The sequence below is a fragment of the Balaenoptera physalus genome, assembly GCF_965194825.1.
Source record: "Balaenoptera physalus genome assembly, chromosome: 6".
Lineage (NCBI taxonomy): Eukaryota > Metazoa > Chordata > Mammalia > Artiodactyla > Balaenopteridae > Balaenoptera > Balaenoptera physalus.
In genome coordinates, this window is record NC_138885.1 from 75,626,791 (window position 1) to 75,652,731 (window position 25,941).

General features: G+C 39.6%; 1 protein-coding gene across 1 annotated transcript in view; it reads left to right on the plus strand.

Annotated features, from left to right (window-relative positions):
- DNAJC10 (DnaJ heat shock protein family (Hsp40) member C10) overlaps positions 1-25,247 on the plus strand; it is a 126,146-nt gene extending 100,899 nt beyond the window's left edge. Inside the window, exon 25 of the mRNA XM_082466704.1 lies at positions 20,147-25,247. The gene's annotated coding sequence lies outside the window, so the exon portion shown is untranslated. The remainder of the gene's footprint in view (positions 1-20,146) is intronic.
- Positions 25,248-25,941: the final 694 nt, after the last annotated feature.

Here is a 25,941-nt window from a genome sequence, read left to right on the forward strand (position 1 = left end):
TCTCATGAACATAAATATAAAAGTCTTCAATAAAATATTAGAAAATCAAATTCAACAATGTATAAGAAGAATTATATATTATAACCAAGTGTGATTTATCCCAGGTAGGTTGGTTCAACATTTAAAATCAAATAAGTAAAGGTAAAAAGTATAAGTAAGAGTGAAGAGTACAAAGTACAAAGTAGAAGTAAGAAGTAAAAGGTGAAAGTAAAAGTGTAAAGTAAGGTGAAAATTAAAAGGTGAAAGCAAAAGTAAAAGTAAAAGTGGAAAGAGTAAAAATTAAAAGTAAGAGTGAAAGGTTAGAAGTAAAAGTAAAAAGTAAAAATAAAAAGTAAAAGGTGAAAGTAAAAAGCAAAAGTAGAATCAGGTGAAAAGAAAGTGAAATGTTAAAAATAAAAGTGAAAAGTAGGAGTAAAAGTAAAATGTGGAAGTGGATGTTTAAAGTGAAAAGTGAAAGTAAAAAGAAAAAGGAGAAAATACAAGTGAAAAGTGAAAAATAAAAGTTGAAAGCAAATGTTAAAAGTACATGCAGACTCCCCTGGTGGTCTGGTGGTTAAGACTCCACCCTTCCGCTGCAGTGGGTTCCATCCCTGGTCAGGGAAGTTCTGCATGCCAGGAGGTGCAACCAAAAAAAAAAAAAAAAAGTGAAAGCAAAAAGTAAAAGCTACTTAGAAGTAAAAAGCTACCTAGAAATAAAAAATTAGAAGTAAAAAATGTGATCCATCACATCAATAGGCTAAAGAAAAATCACATGATCATGTCAATAGATGCTGAAAAATTTTTTTCTTATATCCACATCCATAATGATAAAAATTCTCACTAAGCTAAGAATAGAGGTGAACTTCCTCAATTTGATAAATATATACATATACACAAAAAACCTTATGGCTAACATCACATTTAATGATGAGAAACTTGAAGCTTTCCTATTGAGATCAGGAGCAAGGCAAGGATGTTCCCTCTCACCACTGCTTTTCAACACTGTAGTGGAAGTCCTAGCTAATGCAGTAAGAAAAGGATATAAAAGGCATACAGACTGGGAAGGGAGAAATAAAACTTTTTGTTCGTAGGTGACATGATCATCTGTGTGGAAAATTCTAAGGAATCAACAATAACAAAAAATCCTTATAAGAAAACGCCTATAAACTATTATCATAAGGTTGCAGGATACAAAGTTAATATACAAAAGTCAATCACTTTCCTACACAGGTACGCCTCGTTTCATTGCACTTTGCAGATATCATATTTTTAAATTGAAAATTTGTGGTATTAAAAATACTTTATTGCTAAAGAAATGGCAATTTCTTTAGAATATTGCATAAACTTAGTTGATAAAGCAGCAACAGGGTTTGAGAGGATTGACTCCAATTTTGAAAGTTCTACTGTGGGTAAAAAGCTAACAAACAGCACTGCATGCTACAGAGAAACCGTTTGTGAAAAAGGAGGAGTCAATCGATGCAGCAAGCTTTACTCTTGTTTTCTTTTAAGAAATTTTCACAGCCACCCCAACCTTCAGCAACCACCACTCTAGTCAATCAGCAGCCATCAACGCTGAGGCAAGACCCCCACCAGCAAAAGGATTACAACTCACTGAAGAGCTCAGCTGATGGTTAGAATTTTTTTAGCAAAAAAATATTTTTAGCTAAGGTATATGTACATTTTTAAAGATATAATGCTATTATACACTTAATAGAGTATAAGTATACAGTATACTACAGTACAGTATAAACATAACCTTTATATGCACTTGGAAACCAAACAACTCATGTGACTCACTTTATTGCATATTTACTTTATTGCAGTGGTCTGCAATTGAACCTGTAATATCTCTGACGTATGCCTGTGTACCAGTAATGAACAAGTGGAATTTGAAATAATAAAACACAACACCACTTACATTAGCACCCTTCCAAATGAAATACTTACGTAGAAATCTAACAAAATATGTATAAGACCTACAAGAGGAAAATGACAAAACTCTGAAAAACTACAAAACTGTAAAACTCTACTCTTTTCTATCTGTCCTGTCTACTTATCCAACTTTACCTTCACTCTTTTTGATCCTTTCCACCTTCATTCTCACCCACATACTATACACTCTGACCATATGCAACTAATGCAACTGAAAGGTCGTATCATTTTTTATGTCTCTATGCCTTTGCACACACTATTCTAATAAGCTCTCACCAATAGTGACTGTTATTACCTATTATAAAGGACTATAGAAATATTAATATGCCCACTTAATGAAGAATAAAAATACAGAAGCTTAATGAAGATAATACAAGAAGTAAAGTATGTCAGGGTGATCTGAAGCACTCACAAAGGCAGGACCCTCTTCATCCTGAAACTGCTCTTGTCAGGGTCATCAACAGACTCTATCCTAAGGTCCCTTTTCTGCCCTCCATTTGCTTGGCCTCTCAGTAGCACGGAACACTGTCCAGCTTCAATGACACTACATTCTCCTGGTCTTCCCCTTCCTCACTAGTCTGCCTAACTAATCTGCTTGCTTCTCTCCTACTTGACCTCTAAACATTAGTGTAACACAGGACTCCATTCTCAGCCCTCTTGTCCTCTGCTTTTCTCCACCTATGTTCACTTGTTGGACAATCTTATGTGTTCTCATGGTTTCAGATACCGTCTGTCAATGACTCCCACATTTGGGTCACCAGCTCTTTCTCTTCTAGGCTCCAGATTCATTTATCCAACTGCCTATTTGGCATTTTCTTTTGGAGATATTAAAGGCATTTCAAACTTTACATAATCAGAACAAAGCTTTCTGTCTATCTGCCCCCACCCCCGCAAAAAATTTCTGTTCCCTCCATATGTTCTCATCTCAGTAAAATGGCCCCACAGTTGCTTATACCAAAAACCTAGGAATAGTCTTTAATGCCTTTGTTTGCCTCCCCTTCTATATCCAATTCATCAGGAAGTATTATTGATACTACTTCCAAAATATATCCTGACTTCTCCTCCTTCAGCTCCCCTGGTACTACCCTATTTCCAACTTTTAGCATCTCCTGCCTAGATAGCCAAACAGCCTCCTAGCTGGACGCCATGTGTATACTCTTGCTCTTCCACAATTTGTTATTCATTGAGTAGTAGAAGTGATCTTTACAAAGTGTAAATTAAATGTCACTCTCTGGCTGAAGAATCCCTCAATTGCACCCCATTTCACTTAGAATAAAATGAAACCCTTCCCATGATCTACAACAATCTTGGTGATGTAACCCCTGCCAATTTCTCAAGCTCATCTGGCACTGCCCTCCCTCTTGCCCCCTACCCTCCAGCCACACTGGTCTTCTTTCTGTTCTATGAACTCCTCAAAATCATTCTCCACCTTTAGGCCTTTGCACTTTCTGTTCCCTCTACCTAGAATACTGTCCCCCAGACATCTGTGTGATTGGCTCCCTCTTGTCATTTAAATCTCAATTTGAATATCACCTATAAAAGCCAGTTCTCGAAAATCTTGCTGCTCTTATTTACAACAACAAGTCTCGTTTAAGTGACTGTGTGTATGGTGATTCTATAAAATAAAACAGGGAACACCTGAGGAGGACACAGTTTTGGAGAAAATGAGTTCAATTCAGAACCTGTTGAGTTTGAGATAGAATGCCACCAGGCATTTGAATGGATGGGAAAGAGATATGATTGAACATGTAGTTACCAGTGCAGAGGGGGCAGCAGAAGGCATGAGAATAGGCAGGTTTGCCTCAGGAAATTAGAAAAGTTATAAAAGAACTGGTGGTAGAACACTATGAAATGATACCCATTCATTGATGAATATAGGAAATGGTTCCAAAAGGGCCTAGGGGATAAGAAGGAATAAGAAAACCAGTGAAGAATGGGTACACAAGGCAAAGGAGAAAGAAGTTTCCAGAAGAATGAAGTGATAAACTCCTATAAGAAATTGAAAGTGTAAATAAAAACAAAAAGCGTTCAATGCTTTTGGAAATGATTGATCATTGATGGCCTGGGCTAGAGCTTCAAGCTGAATTGCAATAGGTTAGAGAGAAAGAGTGTAGGTGATGATACTCGCCTGCTTCTTTTATCAAATGTCGCCTTCACCAGACTTTAAGCCCCATGAGGGTAGAGCCCAATCTTTCCAGTATAACCATGTTTTCCAGAACTCACTACAGTGTGAGGCACATAGGATACACTGCTACCCTCAAAAGCACTTACCCAGTGAATGAATGAAAGGAAGCAGCTGGGGGAGGAGCAGGGATAAGGAGAAGAAAGGAGAGAGAAATGGAGAAAGGAAGGGAAAAGAGAGAAAGAGAAAGCCAAACAAGGAAAGATGCAGCAGTGGGTAGATGGAATCTAATTGTTTTCAAGATTAGAACATATTGAGCATATTTATATGTGGAGGCAAAAATAACCCAATAGGGAGAGTTTTCAGACACAGGAATGAGAAAGACAAATAGAAAGAGAAGCCTCAGTGAGAGGGTAGGAGATGGGCTCAGAAACCAGAGGAAGGATGAATTTTATATTGATAATACAATGAAAATTAAGCTTTAGTAAGACCGGCAGAATGCCATTGATAATTAAAGGGTGATTTTTAATTATTTCATAATACTAGTTTCCTACTGATTTAATTATGCAATTGTGAGAAATAGCAAATATTTATATCCAATTTTAAATTCCTGATGAAATTCTTAATAACCCAGTTATCATTTATACTTGTTCCATCAGAATTTTAATTTTTAGAAAAACTTCCTACTTTAGCCATAAAACATATAAGACCAAGAATAAAGAACAAATATGCTTAATTTTCACATAAAATAAATGGTTGAATCTCAAAATAAAAAAAAAAAATTGTTCTGATTTGCCAGTTTCAGAACCAATAGAGGGAGACAGAAGAAACAGAAATAAGGTTCGTTGTTTGTTACAAAAAAGATTCCAGTCTAAGTCTCATCTATTTTAGTCCATGTCTTTTGAGGAATGTAAACTTCTCCCCACCTCCAGAAAAAAAAAAAGAAAGAAAGAAAGAAAAGAAACTGAACAGTTACTAAACTCTACTTCAGCATTGTGCTAATATAGCCAAATTTCTTGTTTACCGAAATTGAAATGTCCTAACATTTGTCCTGTATGTTCCTACCTAAAAGACAAGGCTCTACTGATTTCTTTGTGCTTTCTATAACCTTATTTTGGCCTCACCCCTAACCCAAGGAAACAAATCTGAGTTTTACCTAATTTGAATCTTAGTTAAAAGACAGGCAAGAAATACAAATTTATTTTATGCTTTAAAAACTTGGTGCCTGGGGCTTCCCTGGTGGCACAGTGGTTAAGAATCCACCTGCCAATGCAGGGAACATGGGTTCGAGCACTGGTCTGGGAAGATTCCACATGCCGTGGAGCAGCTAAGCCCGTGCGCCACAACTACTGAGCCTGCACTCTAGAGCCCGCGAGCCACAACTACTGAAGCCTGCGAGCCACAACTACTGAAGCCCACGTGCATAGAGCCCGTGCTCCACAACGAGAGAAGCCACCACAACGAGAAGCCCCCGCACCGCAACAGAGTAGCCACCGCTTGCGGCAGCTAGAGAAAGCCCGCGTGCAGCAACGAAGACCCAACGCAGCCAAAAATAAATAAATAAATAAATTTTTAAAAAGATAAAATAAAAAATAAAAACATGGTGCCTAACTAGGACCTAACATCAGATTCTTCATCTCTGTTTCATAGGGTATTTGTCAGGGCTGACCTCAGAGTTCCCCCTTTTGTAAGAAGATAGTGAGGCTCAGGAAGTCAGTGATTTGACCACATGCCACTAGTTATCAACAAAATTAGGACTATCTCAGGTGTTCTGACTCCTCGCACCCTTCATTTCCCACTACCTGTGGGTGCTCTTTTAAAGTACTTGCAAATATATGTGGCTAAAAAATTGTGTTTCCAAGGAATAGTGTATCCCATCTGGTTCTTCTAAAATAAATTTTGAATTCCATTTTTTATTCATCTCAATCGCACCTACTTTCACTCATTCAGAAGGTAGCATCCTGTTTGTTGATAACCAGAGCCCGTGTTCCCATTTTGCCTCCTGGGCACCTCTTCAATCCCACCCCCAACCCCCCAAACACACACATAACTGAAGTGCAGGGGCTTTCACACTCCAGGATCTCTTTTGACCAATGGGAGCCACTGGATACATTTTTTTCACCTTTTGCTCCACACCCATAATAGCCCTGAACATAGTTTCTCTTAGACTCAAGCAAATTTCTTTTTCCTTAAGCTCCAGGAATAGTCTCTTGCATCTCTGAAACCATCGTTCCTTCCAATTCTTATTTCTTTACAGAGTTGAAGTTAGGTTGCTGTGGTTCTCCTAGAGAGGAGAATGAAGAAGGGAAAAAAAGCAGGGAATGTACTGCTTATAAAAGCCTGACACGCATGGTCCATCCCAGAGAGATGGGGCAGTGACCAGATGTGACACAACAAAAAACCATCCTTTACTTACATTTCTCACCACACTGAGGGAAAAATAGAGGCTTGGCAACACTTCTTTAAAATTTCGTTTAAATCCTCTTACATCCATTAGAACTTTCCCTGGTCTTCTCTCCTCAAACTTCTTTGGTAAAACTTCTCTGCCCAGCCGGACTTATAAAGTTCAAACCTTCCCCCTCTTCAATTTTGATAACATTCTTATCTTAACTCTTTTTCTTAAAGTCCCTTCCCTCCACTTCCTGCCCGTTTGGCACTAACGCTGTGCCCCTTCTCCAAATCTCCCCCATAAACAACAATAACAATTTCAGAAGTTTTCTAGGAGTGAAAGTACCTTAGGATACACAGAATGAGTCAGGATCCGTATTAGTGCAGTGGTTCTCAAAGTGTTGTCCCTGGGGCAGCATCAACGAGCACTGGAACTTGACAGAGGCAGAAATGCTCAGGTCCCAACCGAGACCTACTTAGAAATGCTGGGGGTAGGGCCCAGCAAGCTCGTTTCACAAGCCCTCCAGGTGTTTCTGATGTGAGCTAAATTTTGAGGGTATAATAAGTCATCATGGTCACCTGGTACTCATTCAACACAATGAGTATAGATCAGAACCCCCATGGAGCATTTAAGACCAACCCCCCAGAAACCAGTTTCAATTGGACTATGATGGGGCCCAGAGTTTCTAGCTGATTTTACTGTTTGGCCAGGGTGCTGAAACATTGCAGTATCCTCAAATAAGAACTAACTAGGGAAACAATTTTTTTCAGTTGTGGAGGGTTTCAGGAGTGGGGGAGAAAAGGGATGATGCTGGTTTCCTGGTTTAAGTTCAAAATATTTAGCTATCTTTATAACCTTAATTCTAAAGTTGTCATTAACATGAGTATGGAGCAAGACTGCATGTCCAATTTTTTAAATCTTGCTTCCATAAAATATATAAACGATCATTAGAATTTCTGAGCACATGTGATAGAACTGCTTAAAGTAAGCAAAACTATTCCGAGCATCATGGACACCTAGATTGGCAACAGAGCACTTGTGGTTCATTGATGGCTGGCTGGGTGCCCTCCCCCTTAACAAATTTAGCAACCCTTCAGGTCAGTGCCCTGGCCAACTGGCCTTCTCACACCCTCCTCTCAGCCCCCAATCCTTTGGAACACAACTACAATTCTGCTAATGTCTTCAGACAAAGGCATCATTTTATTCAACTTTTATTAATAGCAGCAAGTGTTAGAGACTTTGTAGACTGAACCCCGTGGGGAAAAAAGTTAGAGACCGGGTGTGGATTTAAGCATTATGCCACCTCATCAGGCCATTTTTCCACTTTCTTTTCATAAGGACCAAAATAGACAATGTAAAAAATACCAATTGCAATATTCCAAATGGAAATGAGACACTGCTTTGGGAGTTCACTAGTGAAGTTTATGTTTAGATAAGATAACAAAGAGCCACACAAATCTCTACCTTTTCTGGCTTAATCTGCCTCCATTACTGCCAGCTGATTTGATTTTGGGATTTTTTTTTTTTTTCTTTCAATTTAAGTAATCACCTGGCATGTAGTTAGAAATAGTATAAACTTTTTGTTTCAAGAAACTTAAAAGTTGACCCATGGGGGTGGGATAGGGAGGGTGGGAGGGAGGGAGATGCAAGAGGGAAGAGATATGGGAAAATATGTATATGTATAACTGATTCACTTTGTTATAAAGCAGAAACTAACACACCATTGTAAAGCAATTATACTCCAATAAAGATGTTAAAAAAAAAAAAAAAGTTGACCCATGTATTCAAGTTTTAGTATTTTTATCTTGGTTGCATGAATTACCCTGATTAGAAAATCAATTGCAACACAATTAGCCAAAAATCCAGTGTGTTATCTGGTTACCCCATGAACAATGGCCAAGCTGCAGTTCAGGGAAAATCACCAAAAGCATGTGGTATTTATAGGGAATTTGAGCACCAGCTTGTCTCTATGCCCAACGACAATAAAACACTTTAAATATCTATTCTGTGCTTCCAGTAGGTTAAATGAGCATGAAGGAAATACATAAGAGGAGCACTGTGTCTATCCTCCAAGAGAAAGCACATCTGTTCTTTTGCTCACAATAAACAGTGCCGGGAATGGATACTCACTGCAAAAAACTACCTGCTGAGAATTCCATAAAATCTTGAACCTTGTCTTTGAAGTTATTTGCAAAACTCAGGGTAAACAGAAGTTGGGAGAAACACCGTAGAGAGATGGAACTTGAACTCTCCCCCCTGCAAACTATTAATGTGCAGAGCATGAAAGTAGCTGGGCAAGACATGGGCAAATTTGCATGAGGCGATACCAGCCCCCTTCTGAGCTTCCAAGTGATTGACAACTGTCAGAGAACCCAGAAGGACTTAACCAAAGAAAGGCCCAGCGGCAGGAAATAAAAACACACTGTGGTAGTAGAGAGACCAGCCAGGGAGCACGGCCGCTGCAACTAGTGGATCACCAGAGGGAGAGAGAGCTTCTAGGCCATGGTGGTGGCAGATGCCAGTCCTCAACCCGCCCAGGCGAGGCGCCCTCTTGGCTGAGGCGGCCCCAAGGCAGGGATCGCCATTAGACCTGTAAAGTTAAAGCAGCAAAGTCCGCTCCAGCCACGTTTCTGAGGCTCGGCCAAAGGGCCTGCAAACCCTAAGATAATGTTTTTTTGGTTTCTTAGACTAGACCAAATGTACACAGAAAACTCCAAGATCGAGTGACTCCTCCTCCCCTTTGAGTCGTTATTACTAATAAAATTCTAATTCTAAGGAACTACAAAAGAGTAAATATTGGAATTTAAAATATGACGGGCTTTTAAAGAACCTCTGCTGAAGGCAGATAACACCGTCAGCCCGGGAAGGCGAAACATGACTTCTTCCTTAACGCTTAGCTGTTTTCCAAGGAGTCTGCTGATTCGACAGCTATATTGAGCCAAAGTTAAAACTGGACTTTCTCTGCTTAAAATTACATGATTTTTGAATACAGCAAAGATGATTATCTAAATCTTGGTAGAATTTAAGGGCCAAAAGCAGGATACAGAGGAGGCAATGCTGAAGTGAATCTTGGAAGACGTGCGTAAACTAGTCACATTATCAAAGGGTAGGGTTGCTGGACCCAGAGAGGCAGCAAAAGGTGAAACCCTGAAACTTCAGCAGAGAAAAGTAAAAATATTTTGTGGCCACAAAAAGACCTTAAGATGCTGATTATATATCGTATCATAAAAATAAAACCTACAGATTGTAGTTGATAATCTGATAATTTGTACTGAAAAATACAAATATAGACAATTAAAAACTCACAAAAATAGGCAACACTTACAAACTTCACCAGTAGCCAGGCAGCACATTCACTGTTCTCTGGGCATCCTCTCACTTGAATGTTTAGTAGTCCTGTAGGGTAGGTAATGGTATTACTGCCCCTTTAGAGATGAAAAAGCTGAAATCTGACAGCTCACCCTCCTGACCATGACATGATTATATGGCCTCATCGTTATAAACTCCTCCAAGGATAACCAGTGTATTGAGATCCCCAAAGATGTTTATCACCAAAGCACATGTAGTATGAGAATTAATTTCTTGGCACAAGTTGTAAAAGTGAATGCTTGGGCTCTCAGATCCCTCTATTTTTCACCACTTTTTTCTGGTACTTTACAATTTTTGATGCTTTTAATGCATAATTTTTTCCTCTGCATCTTTCTCAAATCATTTGCAGACTGCCAACTATACTTTTTGAATCAGTACATTTGGCTTAACAGAAATGGGAACCAGAAAAAAAGATGTTTTGATGTTCTAGCATTTTTTTAACCTCAGATTTTTTTTTTTTTTTGAGCAACTGTAATCATTATACGGTAACTTTGAGTCCTGCTTTATTCATTTAAATTATAACATAAGAATTTCTTGCATTATTAAACACTCTTACAAAAACATTTGAATAGTTGATAGTATTCTCTCAATTAACTAAATCATAGGCCTTTTAACCAATCCTCTGTCACGTGAGAGACATAAAGCTAAATTTGAAGTATAAAATTTACCTTAGCTCTAGAGATTTAGAAACTAATCAGTGGGTACTGCTGTCAGAGTTGGTACCTAAAAGGCTATTGCAATCAGTAAATTATATAGCCTGTCACACTTGATCAATTTTTACCATATTAACAGTGATTACACGTTTCTCGTGTTTCACTGGGAAAGCAAATCATTGACTACAGCTGGCAATATTTTATTTTACATGGAACACTGCAGCTGGAGGAACGCCAGGCTAGCCTTGAAGAGGGCTTTAATTGATGCAAACATTTAGGGGCAATGTCTTGTGCTGGCTGAATTTCTTTCTTTGCTAACCTTCTATTTGGTGTCTGAATATTTTCAGAAGTACACACAGGAGTTACATACCCTACACCAAGGCCCAAGGAGAACCCAGGAGCCCAACAAGCTTTACCCCAAGAATGCAAAACAACCCTCTGACCATCCAGGGTACTCATAGGTACTTCTTAACAGCGTGTTTGGAAACTCATTTGAGCCCCTCAAGTTTTACAGCTGTTTCAAATCAGTAAGGACAGTAACTTCAGAGAACATATTTTGAATGCCAGTAATTCTTGCTGCAGGATTTTTATAAGCAAGAATGAAATAAAAATGAGAAGAGGAAAAGAGAAATAAAAACTTTTCCTACCACTTTGGTTTATAAACTCTTCCTGACATGCACCATGTTTTACCTGAATCAATTGATTAAACAAAGAAAGGTTTATGTGTGAGTGAGATGCAGATTTATCAATATCATGTTTATTCATTCAGCAGGAATATTAACATGTAGTTGCAGTTGTTTTGTTATTAGAAAGAAATATCAAATCCATTCTACCCACATAATCCACAAAATTTGAATCAACATGTTGTATAATTTAGACTGTAATTTTCCTAAAGTTGATTCGTTTTCATTGGGCACTGTAAGAAAACGAAAAAAAAAAGATCATAGGAAACATTCTCTAGGACATATCCTTGATTTACTAAAGATAGAGACAGATGCAAAGAACCCAATCTTACTACAGCTGCTTTTTACTTCACACAACAAAGAATGCTGCTGTCTACAGTAAAGGCACTTGAAAAAACAAAAATAGCCTTTAAAAAATTAAGTTACTACAATGTCATACTTGAATCTTTAAAACATAATTGAGGATCAATTGGAATCAGCTGATGAAAATATTTTTATTCTAATAAATAGCCATATACATACACATTTACACACACACATACATATACACTTCTCACAAGTCTAGCCTTCTATGTTAATTTAAAAACTTTGATGTCAGCATTTTAATGCTTGTATATATTTTCACTATATGCATGTCAACATAAGAATGATTGTAGGGGAAACACTGTCGCTCTCTGGAAAGAAGCTGAGGGTGGTCAGGAGGGCCTCTTTGAAGAGGAGTCACTTGAACAAAGATCTCAATGACGTGAGGAGGCCAACCATGAGGAAATCTATGGAAGAATAAACCAGACAGGCAAAACCTTTGCAACTGACATCTTCATCCCCATTTTACAGAGGAGAAAATTAAGACTCAGAGAAGTTGAGTAACTCATTAATAAATGGCAAAGTTGGAACTCAAAGCCATATCTTGGAAGTCTAAATTTTATGCTCTTTTTGTATGACCACAAAAGATTCATATTTTAAAATTTTCACCTGATGGAAGAATAACCCAGTACGTATATGTGGACTTTGAATTTAAACACGTACCTTATCGAGAGGAGCTTCAAGATGGCGGAAGAGTAAGATGCGGAGATCACCTTCCTCCCCACAAATACATCAGAAATACATCTACATGTGGAACAGCTCCTACAGAACACCTACTGAACTCTGGCAGAAGACCTCAGACCTCCCAAAAGGCAAGAAACTCCCCACGTACCTGGGTATGGCAAAAGAAAAAAGAAATAACAGAGCAAAGAATAGGGACGGGACCTGCACCAGTGGGAGGGAGCTGTGAAGGAGGAAAGGTTTCCACACACTAGGAAGCCCCTTCGCGGGCGGAGACTGCGGGTGGCAGAGGGGGGAAGCTTCCGAGCCACGGAGGAGAGCGCAGCCACAGGGGTGCGGAGGGCAAAGCGGAGAGATTCCCGCACAGAGGATCAGTGCTGAGCAGCACTCACCAGCCCGAGAGGCTTGTCTGCTCACCCGCCGGGGCGGGCGGGGCTGGGAGCTGAGGCTCGGGCTTCGGTCGGATCCCAGGGAGAGGACTGGGGTTGGCGGCGTGAACACAGCCTGAAGGGGCTAGTGCGCCACAGCTAACCGGGAGGGAGTCCGGGGAAAAGTCTGCAGCTGCCGAAGAGTCAAGAGGCTTTTTCTTGCCTCTTTGTTTCCTGGTGCGCGAGGAGAGGGGATTCAGAGCGCCACTTAAAGGAGCTCCAGAGGTGGGCGCGAGCCGCAGCTATCAGTGCGGACCCCAGAGACGGGCATGAGATGCTAAGGCTGCTGCTGCCGCCACCAAGAAGCCTGTGTGTGAGCACAGGTCACTATCCACACCGCCCCTCCCGGGAGCCGGTGCAGCCTGCCACTGCCAGGGTCCCGTGATGGAGGGACAACTTCCCCGGGAGAACGCACGCGCGCCTCACGCTGCTGCAACGTCATGCCGGCCTCTGCCGCCGCAGGCTCGCCCCGCATCCGTACCCCTCCCTCCCCCCGGCCTGAGTGAGCCAGAGCCCCCGAAGCAGCTGCTCCTTTAACCTCGTTCTGTCTGGGCGGGGAACAGACACCCTCAGGCGACCTACACACAGAGGCGGGTCTAAATCCAAATCTGAACCCCAGGAGCTGTGCGAACAGAGAAGAGAAGGGGAAATCTCTCCCAGCAGCCTCAGGAGCAGAGGATTAAATCTCCACAATCAACTCGAAGTACCCTGCATCTGTGGAATACCTGAATAGACAACAAATCATCCCAAATTCAGGAGGTGGACTTTGGGAGGAAAGATATACATATTTTTTCCCTTTTTCTCTTTTTGTGAGTGTGTATGTGTATGCTTCTGTGTGTGATTTTGTCTGTATAGCTTTGCTTTTACCATTTGTCCTAGGGTTCTGTCTGTCCGTTTTTTTGTTTTTACTTAAAAATTTTTTTTCTTAATAATTATTTTTTATTTTAATAACTTCTTATTTTATTTTATCTTCTTTCTTGCTTTCTTCCTTCCTTCCTTCCTTTCTTTATTTCTTTATTTTTTCTCCCTTTTATTCTGAGCCATGTGGATGAAAGGCTCTTGGTGCTCCTCCCAGGCATCAGGGCTGTGCCTCTGAGGTGGGAGAGCCAACTTCAGTACACTGGTCCACAAGAGACCTCCCAGCTCCATGTAATATCAAATGGCTAAAATCTCCCAGAGATCTCCATCTCAACGCCAAGACCCAGCTTCACTCAACGACCAGCAAACTACAGTGCTGGACACCCCATGCCAAACAACTAGCAAGACAGGAACACAACCTAATCCATTAGCAGAGAGGCTGCCTAAAATCATAATAAGGTCACAGACACCCCAAAACACACCACCAGACGTGGACCTGCCCAACAGAAAGACAAGATCCAGCCTCATCTACCAGAACACAGGCACTAGTCCCCTCCACCAGGAAGCCTACACAACCCACTGAACCAACCTTAGCCACTGGGGACAGATACCAAAAACAACAGGAACTACGAACCTGCAGCCTGCGAAAAGGAGACTCCAAACACAGTAAGTTAAGCAAAATGAGAAGACAGAGAAACACACAGCAGATGAAGGAGCAAGGCAAAAACCCACCAGACCTAACAAATGAAGAGGAAATAGGCAGTCTACCTGAAAAGAATTCAAAATAATGATAGTAAAGATGATCCAAAATCTTGGAAATAGAATGGAGAAAATACAAGAAATGTTTAACAAGGACCTAGAAGAGCTAAAGAGCAAACAAACAGAGATGAACAACACAATAAATGAAATTTAAAATTCTCTAGAAGGAATCAATAGCAGAATAACTGAGGCAGAAGAACGGATAAGTGACCTAGAAGATAAAATAGTGGAAATAACTACTGCAGAGCAGAATAAAGAAAAAAGAATGAAAAGAACTGAGGACAGTCTCAGAGACCTCTGGGACAACATTAAACGCACCAACATTTGAATTATAGGGGTCCCAGAAGAAAAAGAGGAAAAGAAAGGACTGAGAAAATATTTGAAGAGTTCATAGTTGAAAACTTCCTTAATATGGGAAAGGAAATAGTTAATCAAGTCCAGGAAGCACAGAGAGTCCCATACAGGATAAATCTAAGGAGAAACACACCAAGACACATATTAATCAAACTATCAAAAATTAAATACAAAGAAAAAATATTAAAAGCAGCAAAGGAAAAACAACAAATAAAACACAAGGGAATCCCCATACGGTTAACAGCTGATCTTTCAGCAGAAACTCTGCAAGCCAGAAGGGAGTGGCAGGACATATTTAAAGTGATGAAGGAGAAAAACCTACAACCAAGATTACTCTACCCAGCAAGGATCTCATTCAGATTTGATGGAGAAATTAAAACCTTTACAGACAAGCAAAAGCTAAGAGAATTCAGCACCACCAAACCAGCTTTACAACAAATGCTAAAGGAACTTCTCTAGGCAGGAAACACAAGAGAAGGAAAAGACCTAAATAACAAACCCAAAACAATTAAGAAAATGGTAATAGGAACATACATATCAATAATTACCTTAAATGTAAGTGGATTAAATGCTCCAACCAAAAGACATAGACTGGCTGAATGGATACAAAAACAAGACCCATATATATGCTGTCTACAAGAGACCCACTTCAGACCTAGGGACACATACAGATTGAAAGTGAGGGGATGGAAAAATATATTCCATGCAAATGGAAATCAAAAGAAAGCTGGATAGCAATTCTCATATCAGACAAAATAGACTTTAAAATAGAGTATTACAAGAGACGAAGAAGGACACTACATAATGATCAAGGGATCGGCCCAAGAAGAAGATATAACAATTGTACCTATTTTTGCACCCAACATAGGAGCACCTCAATACATAAGGCAAATACTAACAGCCATAAAAGGGGAAATCGACAGTAACACAATCATAGTAGGGGACTTTAACACCCCACTTTCACCAATGGACAGATCATCCAAAATGAAAATAAATAAGGAAACACAAGCTTTAAATGATACATGAAACAAGATGGACTGAATTGATATTTATAGGACATTCCATCCAAGAACAACAGAATACACATTCTTCTCAAGTACTCATGGAACATTCTCCAGGATAGATCATATCTTGGGTCACAAATCAAACCTTGGTAAATTTAAGAAAATTGAAATCATATCAAGTATCTTTTCCGAGAACGATGCTATGAGACTAGATATCAATTACAGGAAAAAATCTGTAAAAAATACAAGCACATGGAGGCTAAACAGTACACTACTGAATAACCAAGAGGGGCTTCCCTGGTAGCGCGGTGGTTAGGAATCCACCTCCCAGTGCAGGGGGCACAGGTTTGAGCCCTGGTCTGGGAAGATCCCACATGCCACAGAGCAACTAAGCCTGTGCGCCACGACTACTGAGCCTACGCTCTAGAACCCATGTGCCACAACTACTGAAACCTGCGTGCCTAGAGTCTGTGCTCCACAATAAGAGAAGCCACCGCACCGCAATGAAGGGTAGTCCCCCGCTCAAAGCAACTGGAGAAAGCCTGCAAGCAGCAACGAAGACCCAACGCAGCCAAAAATAAAAAAATAAAATAAATTTATAAAAAATAAATAAATAAAATAACCAAGAGATCACTGAAGAAATCAAATAGGAAATCAAAAAATACCTAGAAACAAATGACAATGAAAACACAACGACCCAAAACCTATGGGATGCAGCAAAAGCATTTCTAAGAGGGAAGTTTATAGCAATACAATCCTACCTTAAGAAACAAGAAACATCTCAAATAAACAACCTAATCTTACACTTAAATCAATTAGAGAAAGAAGAATAAAAAAAACCCCAAAGTTAGCAGAAGCAAAGAAAACATAAAGATAAGATCAGAAATAAATGAAAAAGAAATGAAGGAAACGATAGCAAAGATCAATAAAACTAAAAGCTGGTTCTTTGAGAAGATAAACAAAATTGATAAACCATTAGCCAGACTCATCAGAAAAAAAGGGAGAAGACTCAAATCAATAGAATTAATTAGAAATGAAAAGGAGACGTAACAACTGACACTGCAAAAATACAAAGGATCATGAGAGATTACTACAAGCAACTATATGCCAATAAAATGGGCAACCTGGAAGAAATGGACAAATTCTTAGAAATGCACAAACTTCCGAGACTGAACCAGGAAGAAAGAGAAAATATGAACAGACCAATCAGAAGCACTGAAATTGAAACTGATTAAAAACCTTCCAACAAACAAAAGCCCAGGACCAGACGGCTTCACAAGCGAATTCTATCAAACATTTAGAGAAGAGCTAACACCTATCCTTCTCAAACTCTTCCAAAAAATTGCAGAGGAAGGAACACTCCCAAACTCATTCTACGAGGCCACCATCACCCTGATACCAAAACCAGACAAAGATGTCACAAAGAAAGAAAACTACAGGCCAATATCACTGATGAACATAGATGCAAAAATCCTCAACAAAATACTAGCAAACAGAATCCAACAGCACATTAAAAGGATCATACACCATGATCAAGTGGGGTTTATCCCAGGAATGCAAGGATTCTTCAATATATGCAAATCAATCAGTGTGATACACCATATTAACAAATTGAAGGAGAAAAATCATATGATCATCTCAATCGATGCAGAGAAAGCTTTTGACAAAATTCAACACCCATTTATGATAAAAACCCTGCAGAAAGTAGGCATAGAGAGAACTTACCTCAACATAATAAAGGCCATATATGACAAACCCACAGCCAACATCGTCCTCAATGGTGAAAAACTGAAACCATTTCCACTAAGATCAGGAACAAGACAAGGTTGCCCACTCTCACCACTATTATTCAACATAGTTTTGCAAGTTTTAGCCACAGGAATCAGAGAAGAAAGAGAAATAAAAATAATCCAAATCGGAAAAGAAGAAGTAAAGCTGTCACTGTTTGCAGATGACATGATACTATACACAGAGAATCCTAAAGAGGCTACCAGAAAACTACTAGAGCTAATCAATGAATTTGGTAACGTAGCAGGATACAAAATTAATGCACAGAAATCTCTAGCATTCCTATACACTAATGATGAAAAATCTGAAAATGAAATTAAGAAAACATTCCCATTTACCATTGCAACAAAAAGAATAAAATATCTAGGAATAAACCTACCTAAGGAGACAAAAGACCTGTATGCAGAAAATTATAAGACACTGATGAAAGAAATGAAAGATGATACAAATAGATGGAGAGATATACCATGTTCTTGGATTGGAAGAATCAACATTGTGAAAATGACTCTACTACCCAAAGCAATCTACAGATTCAATGCAATCCCTTTCAAACTACCACTGGCATTTTTCACAGAACTAGAACAAAAAATTTCACAATTTGTATGGAAACACAAAAGACCCCGAATAGCCAAAACAATCTTGAGAAAGAAAAACGGAGCTGGAGGAATCAGGCTCCCTTACTTCAGACTCTACTACAAAGCTACAGTAATCAAGACAGTATGGTACTGGCACAAAAACAGAAATACAGATCAATAGAACAGGATAGAAAGCCCAGAGATAAACCCATGCACATATGGTCACCTTATCTTTGACAAAGGAGGCAAGAATATACAGTGGAGAAAAGACAGCCTCTTCAATAAGTGGTGCTGGGAAAACTGGACAGGTACATGTAAAAGTACGAAATTAGAACACTCCCTAACACTATACACAAAAATAAACTCAAAATGTATTAAAGACCTAAATGTAAGGCCAGACACTATCAAACTCTTAGAGGAAAACATAGGCAGAACACTCTATGACATAAATCACAGCAAGATCCTTTTTGACCCAGCTCCTAGAGAAATGGAAATAAAAACAAAAATAAACAAATGGGACCTAATGAAACTTCAAAGCTTTTGCACAGCAAAGGAAACCATAAACAACACCAAAAGACAACCCTCAGAATGGGAGAAAATATTTGCCAATGAAGCAACTGACAAAGGATTAATCTCCAAAATTTCAAGCAGCTCATGCAGCTCAATATCAAAAAAACAAACAACCCAATCCAAAAATGGGCAGAAGACCTAAATAGACATTTCTCCAAAGAAGACCTACAGATTGCCAAAAAACACATGAAAGAATGCTCAACATCATTAATCATTAGAGAAATGCAAATCAAAACTACAATGAGATATCATCTCACACCGGTCAGAATGGCCATCATCAAAAAATCTACAAACAATAAATGCTGGAGAGGGTGTGGAGAAAAGGGAACCCTCTTGCACTGTTGATGGGAATGTACATTGATACAGCCACTATGGAGAACAGTATGGAGGTTCCTTAAAAAACTAAAAATAGAACTACCATACGACCCAGGAATCCCACTACTGGACATATACCCTGAGAAAACCATAATTCAAAAAGAGTCATGTACCACAATGTTCATTGCAGCTCTATCTACAATAGCCAGGACATGGAAGCAACCTAAGTGTCCATCAACAGATGAATGGATAAAGAAGATGTGGCACATATATACAATGGAGTATTACTCAGCCATCAAAAGAAACGAAATTGAGTTATTTGTAGTGAGGTGGATGGACCTAGAGTCTGTCATACAGAGTGAAGTAAGTCAGAAAGAGAAAAACAAATACCATATGCTAACACATACATATGGAATTTAAGAAAGAAAAAAAAAAGTCATGAAAAACCTAGGGGCAAGACGCGAATAAAGACACAGACCTACTAGAGAATGGACTTGAGGATATGGGGAGGGGGGAGGGTAAGCTGTGACAAAGTGAGAGAGTGGCATGGACATATATACACCACCAAACTTAAAATAGATAGCTAGTGGGAAGCAGCCGCATAGCACAGGGAGATCAGCTCGGTGCTTTGTGACCACCTAGAGGGGTGGGATAGGGAGGGTGGGAGGGAGACGCAAGAGGGAGGGGATATGGGGATAAATGTATATGTATAACTGATTCACTTTGTTATAAAGCAGAAACTAACACACCATTGTAAAACAATTATACTCCAATAAAGATGTTAAAAAAAAAAAAGAATGATTGATTGTAAATTACTTACTTTCAATTTTAAATGTAGTGGTTAAAGTGTCTTTTAACGAGGAAAAATTTTTAAACTGTTCTATTTTTAGCAACTTTCAAGGTTTTACTTTCAGTATTTTCAAAATCTTACATTTAAGAAAATGTTGACTGGCATCTTTAAATATGCCTCCAGATCCTATAGGCCATTTTTCATGGTCTCTCCTGGGTTATCCAGGTTAATAGGTACCCCTCGCTGTTACACACACTACACCACCCGGGAACAGCTTTAGGGGTAAAATAAGTCTCATAGGAATTTTATTCCAGGGATTATTTCAATAACACTTCAAACCGAGATGTCTTAGGAGTTTAGAACAGTTTATAAATAACTTTAAGTAATAAAATATATGCCAAAATGTAACCTATTAGTAACAAGAGAATGACTTCACACAATTTTAAAAACCGGTAACTTAAATTTATGTTACCATGGCACATCTACTTGCCAGCAAATGCAAACTGTATTTTATTAATTTATTTTTTAACTCAGCCTATAAGCCTGCAGTCCCTGCTTCCATGGGTGTCAAATGGAGCTGTTGTGTTCGTACAGTGTCTTTTGTACCATCACGTGTGGGAATTTAGTAACCTTTTCACCACCGCAATTAGAAATAACAAAGAGGTAAGTATTCATTCAGTATAAATTCTGAGCATTAGCAGCTGGCCCAGGACTGGTAAAGTTATTAGACTGTTTCATATCTGGTTCACTGTGTTTCCCCCTTGGTAAAATATGCGTTGAGCTAGGGTTCTCATGCTTGAGGCTAGGCACCAGTTTATAGGGCAAAAGGCAAAGGGACAATTTAACTTTTAGTTAAGTGTTTTTCCATTAATTGGGCCACACATTCTTACAAGCACCATTGCACACAGTTTGGTTGTGAGAAGATTTGCAAGCGTTTTGTGTGTCTTTTGTTAGTTCCGACATACAGTTTATCCTTGATTTAGCAGACTACAGTTACACAAGACTTTTCTTAATTGCTTTTCATGCACAGTTGGGAGAAACAGCAGGCAGCCTGTAAGTGAAGGTTTTGTGGCCCCGAAATGGTAGCTTGAAGGGCCTCCTTTCCTGTGTTTATTATTGACAATTCAATTAGCATGCCAAAGCAGCTGTGGGCTGCAGAAGGCGGGGTCAACGGAGTTGCACAACAACTAATTTTATTAATATGCAAAGCAGAGGGGCAAAATTGGCTGCGATGTATTTATGTCCTGTACTTACTGAAGAACACAACAGACAGGGGAAAGTCTAGCCAGTTTTCCCAGATTTAGATTAATCTTATGGAAAGTCACAAATTTAAGCTTATTTTCCCCCCCATTAGTGGCTGATGAAAGTTATCCATTTTCTCACTCTTCAAGCTTTAACAAACACCATACTTGGCAACAATGAGATAAAAGACCTCATACTCATTCAGGGTGTTCTTTTAATAAAAAGTGATTTTTTTTTTTTAACTAAAGGCAGGCAAACAAGATAAGTATCATATAAGGTTATTTCACGGACAATGCATTCAACAATGATATTTTGGGTAGCCACAAGCATACTGAATTGTTTAGTTGCTCATAGTAGTTCCAGTATAACTGGTGAGACAACCCAAACAGTGCCAACAGCTACATGTAGGTAGGTAAGCTGAGGGGACTCCAGGGGCAGAATGGGGGAAGCTCCTGGGGTGGAATCTGGCTCTGTACGTGGATCTGGGGGCAGTTTCCAGACAGATGCTCCACGTTCTGCTGCCACAGCCACTCTCTGGAAGCCACGTGGCACTGGTTCCCTGGGGTGCCTGGTAGAGCTCGCAGGTGACGGCTGCATCTCCAGGAGTTTGACGTTGAGATTGGCTACAGCAGCAGGGATGACCGTCAGACCCTTGGCATGTCACAGCCAGAAGGAGGGAAGGGTCACTTTTCAGAGTTCACACTTGGTGGCAATGGCATCCCAGACTCTAACACTTATTTTTTTTTTTATAAGCTGACACTTTTTATCTTTTATTTTATTTTTTGGCCACAGCACGCAGCTTGCAGGATCTTAGTTCCCCGACCAAGGATCGAACCCATGCCCCCTGCGATGGAAGCACGGAGTCCTAACCACTGGACTGCCAGGGTATTCTCGCTAACACTTACTTCTAATGCCTTAGTTTGACTTTGGACATCACTCTTGGCTGATGGCTACAGAGAGTCTGAGCTGGAGGCAGAGACCTCACAAGGAAACAGCTTAGGGTGACTGTTCTTCCTGCTGTTTGATTTATATACCAAAAATTCTGCAAGGGGCAGAATTTGAAACTGCATTACTTTTCTTTCCAGCACTATCAGCAAGGTCTCCTGAATCATTCCATTCTAATCCTGTCATAGTTTAGCCTCTTTTCCTACCTTTCTCTAAAATGTTTTTATCATGCCATTTCTTTGTACTTCTTTAGGCTTAACACCCTAATGTAAGCAAACACAAAAGTATTAATTTCACCCCAAATGTTCTTATGTTGGCTTTCCTGTGGTGTTCATCATCTTCTGCTACCTTCCCCATGCCTACCTTTTTTTCCCCTGAGATCAGACTTCTCATCAAATACTACTAGGCTTCAAAATAAGTATTTCAGGAATTGTGTGTGTGTGAGGGTAGTAGAGGGCAGAAGTCCCACAAAGATAAGATATAAAAACTCCTAGATCACCAACTCTCATCAAAAAACAGAGAAGAATCTGAAGAAAGGGGTTCTGAAATAAGATGGAAACTCATTCATATAAAATCCACTCTTGGAAGATTTCATATAGAGTTGAATGCTGAGTTGACTGACATTCTTCACATTGCACAGTTAGAGATGTCAGTCCCTAAGAACCTTACTTTGCAGCCTAATGATCTCCTCCTTGCATTCCATGGTTATTTCAGTGCCTGTGTTATTTTCTAAAAGCCTAATGAATGAATGTAATTGTTTAAGAACAATATAACTTTTATTGCTTTTGCAACTACTTATGTTTACTGGTCTATATTCCCTAAGGAAAAGGTAAGAATTTTTTGTAAGACCAGCATAGCAGTTACTTTCTCCTTCCAGTATCTTCACTTATAGTTCTTTGAAATTGTCTCTAATGCTACAGACACCATCACACACAAATATGGATTTGTCAGGATCCTAAATGCTCAGATTGTGTTTAATTATAGTTGACAGTTTAGAACTTTCAATTACACTTGGAAGAAATTAGAGAACCAGATTAGCCAATGTTTCTCTTCCCTGCTTATTTGCAAAAATGTGTCTTTAACTCTAGGAAAACATCTCCTAACTGAAACCTCCTAAAGTCAAGGTCTTAATCCACAGGCAAACACAATGTTGGCTACATTTCATGTATGCTTTCAAAGCCTGGTCTGTTCATTGATTGGAATGATTCAGTGGCAGTCATATAATTGTTTCCCACAGGCTACTAAGAAATGTAAACTAACTCAGATAACAAGGTTAAAGTCTGATTTATGAAGATGGTACACATGTTTCACATACCTAATTCATTCCTGCACACTCAAGTGGGATTAAATAATGCAGAATCATGTCTAACTCTGTAATCCTGCTCTTACATCACCTTCAAAGAAATGTCAGCGTTGACATATTCACACATGTAAAGCCCTATCCATTATATTAATAAATGCCTTCCTAGATATTCCTAATACAACTTGTTGTGATGATTGCAACCTTCTGGCAGTAATTCTGCCCACCTCCAATATCTTTTTATTAGGTCATCTTTGACTCTTTTCTCTTCCCAGCTCCCTACATCCAACCCATCAGCTAGGATTTCAAAATCTAACATGTATCTTAAATCTGTCCAGTTCCCTCCATAACCACTACGACCACTGTTGTAATCCCAGCACCATCTCTTGCCTGGAATAGTGCCACAGTCTCCTTTCTCTAATCATGCTCCCAACCTCATATCAATTCTTATTGTCTGAGCAATCTTAAAAAACATAAATCTGATCATGTCATTTGCCTGCTTAGAACACTCCAATGGTTTTCCATATCACTTTGACACAAACCAAACTCCTTCATACGGCCACCGTGGCCCTCCATGTTTGCCCCTGCTACCTTCCCCAACTTTCCCTCCTACCCTCTCTCTCTATTCCCCATTCTACTCCTTCCACAGGTCCTCCAAGTGGCTGGGCAATTTCCAGCTTCGGGATTTTCAAGTGGCCCTTCAACCCAACTGGACTACTACACCTGCATCAAGCATGGCAGGCTGCTTCTTATCCTATTGGAATCAACCAAAATGTCTCTTCTTCAGAGAAACCTTCCCTAACCACTAAGAATGAATTCAGATTTTGTGAGCCCTGAAGCTTACACAATTTGGGAGAAACTTTTTTTATGGAAAAATTTTAAATCTTAAATTTGTAAATCTTATAAACACACACCATCATGGGACCCCTGTGGCTGGGACAAGTGAAGGGCCCTAAAGCTTAGCATCATACCCTTCACAGTGACTCTCACTCCATGACTACCGTTGTCGAGCAGGTCCTCTCCATCCCCACCCCCACCTCCACCCCATGGCCTCTATCAGTGCATCCCCTTTACCCTTCTTAGCACTTCTCACAATTTGTCACTTGTCTCGTCTGCCCCCTGCATCAGACTGTACCTTCCAGCAGGGCAGGTACCATGCAATAACACCCACCACCAAACATCACATCAAAGTGCCACTGAATGAGTGGGTGACAAAGTGTCCTTTGAGATGAACAATGCTAGATAAGTGTAAAGAACTATTTTACGATTTAAATTTGCATGTCATTAAAGCAGGCTGGTTTTCTGTCCCTCTGTCCCATGAGAAGAACCTGGCAGTCCAGCGGTTAGGACTCCGCACTTCCACTGCAGGGGGCACAGGTTTGATCCCTGGTTGGGGAACTAAGATCCCACATGCTGTATGGTGTGGCCAAAAAAAAAAGAACTTTACAGTATGACATAATGCCTGGTATGGAGGAAACACTTGCTATGTCCTCTCTATCTACTCCAAGCCTCAGGAATTTTTAAGCCCACCTAATTTCCAGAGACAAAAAATCAGTTGTCCAAGAGGGTGGGCCTGGTTTGGGTCAGGATCACCATCCTCTGTGTTTTGGGGAGAGAGTTCTGCATCAACATGACTCTGGCTGTGGCGACACTAGTCAGGGGCCAGGGGCCAGCATCCTCTGGCATCCTCTTCCCAGGCTCAGGCCTCTCCTCTTTGGATATGTTTGTGTACCCGTTGCCTCGTTATATTCACATTTTTGTCTGTTGGCCTGTCCTCATCACCGCAAGACGTTTCCCCAGTCTCCAGGCTGTGGCTCTGAGAATGGCATCATGGAAAGGGGCTGGAGTTTGTCTCCAAGGAGAGCTAACACCTGAACCCAGGTGTAGTTGAGCTCACACACTCCTTCCTGAATTTGAAGGAGAAAAGTAGAACTTGAAATTTTCCTGATTTACTAAGATGATAGTCAACAAGTCTGAAATACTTTCCAATTTGGCTATTTAGTGTAAAGTATTAAACAAGTACTTGAAAAAAAAAAAAAGCTTAGTTTTTATAATTGTAGCTAAATATTTCATGTATCTTGACATTTTCTTGCACTAAAACCTGCAATGTAACCTGCCAATAGCAGGAATAATTATTAAACCTTAGAATTATCTACCAATAGAAATCATTAAATGACTTCCAGCATACTCTTTTTGAATGGGAGAGATATAAATAAATCACTTTCTTAAATGGTTTAAATTTGGTTTTACCTGAACTAGACAAGGGTGAGTGGGGTTGCTCTCAGGTTTAGAATGCTGCAAAAATCTTGTCTGCCTTCCACTAAAAATCCCTCAAAGTCTTCAAAAAAGAATAAGCTGCACAAATCCAGAAATGAACTTGAGGTTCTTCTGTATTTATATGAACAACCTGCATTTCATTTGTTGAGTGACTCAGGATCTATGCTATTCATTTATTTGTGGCAGGTTAAATAGTCAGCTGGAGTGTATATTTTATGGTTAAATTAACCTGAACTAGGTTAATTATGGTGGCAATTGAACCTCAATCCTATACCTTGCAGACTGGACCTCGGTGAGACCATATTCCACTCTAAGCTACAGTGTATCAAACACAAACTTCTGATTGGAAGCAGTTTCAGAATCAATTTACATTCAAATAAAAAGGCACTCCAGTGAGAGGCACATTAAGATGTTTAAATTATGGGGCATGTGGGGTTCATCAAGCAAGGAAAGCCGCTGTAAATCAAGCTTATGGTGAATGGGTTAAACACACAAGGGGGTTTTAGTGCATGAGCAACACTTCCTAGTATCTTTTTCTACTTTTAGCAACTTAAATGGAAATGTT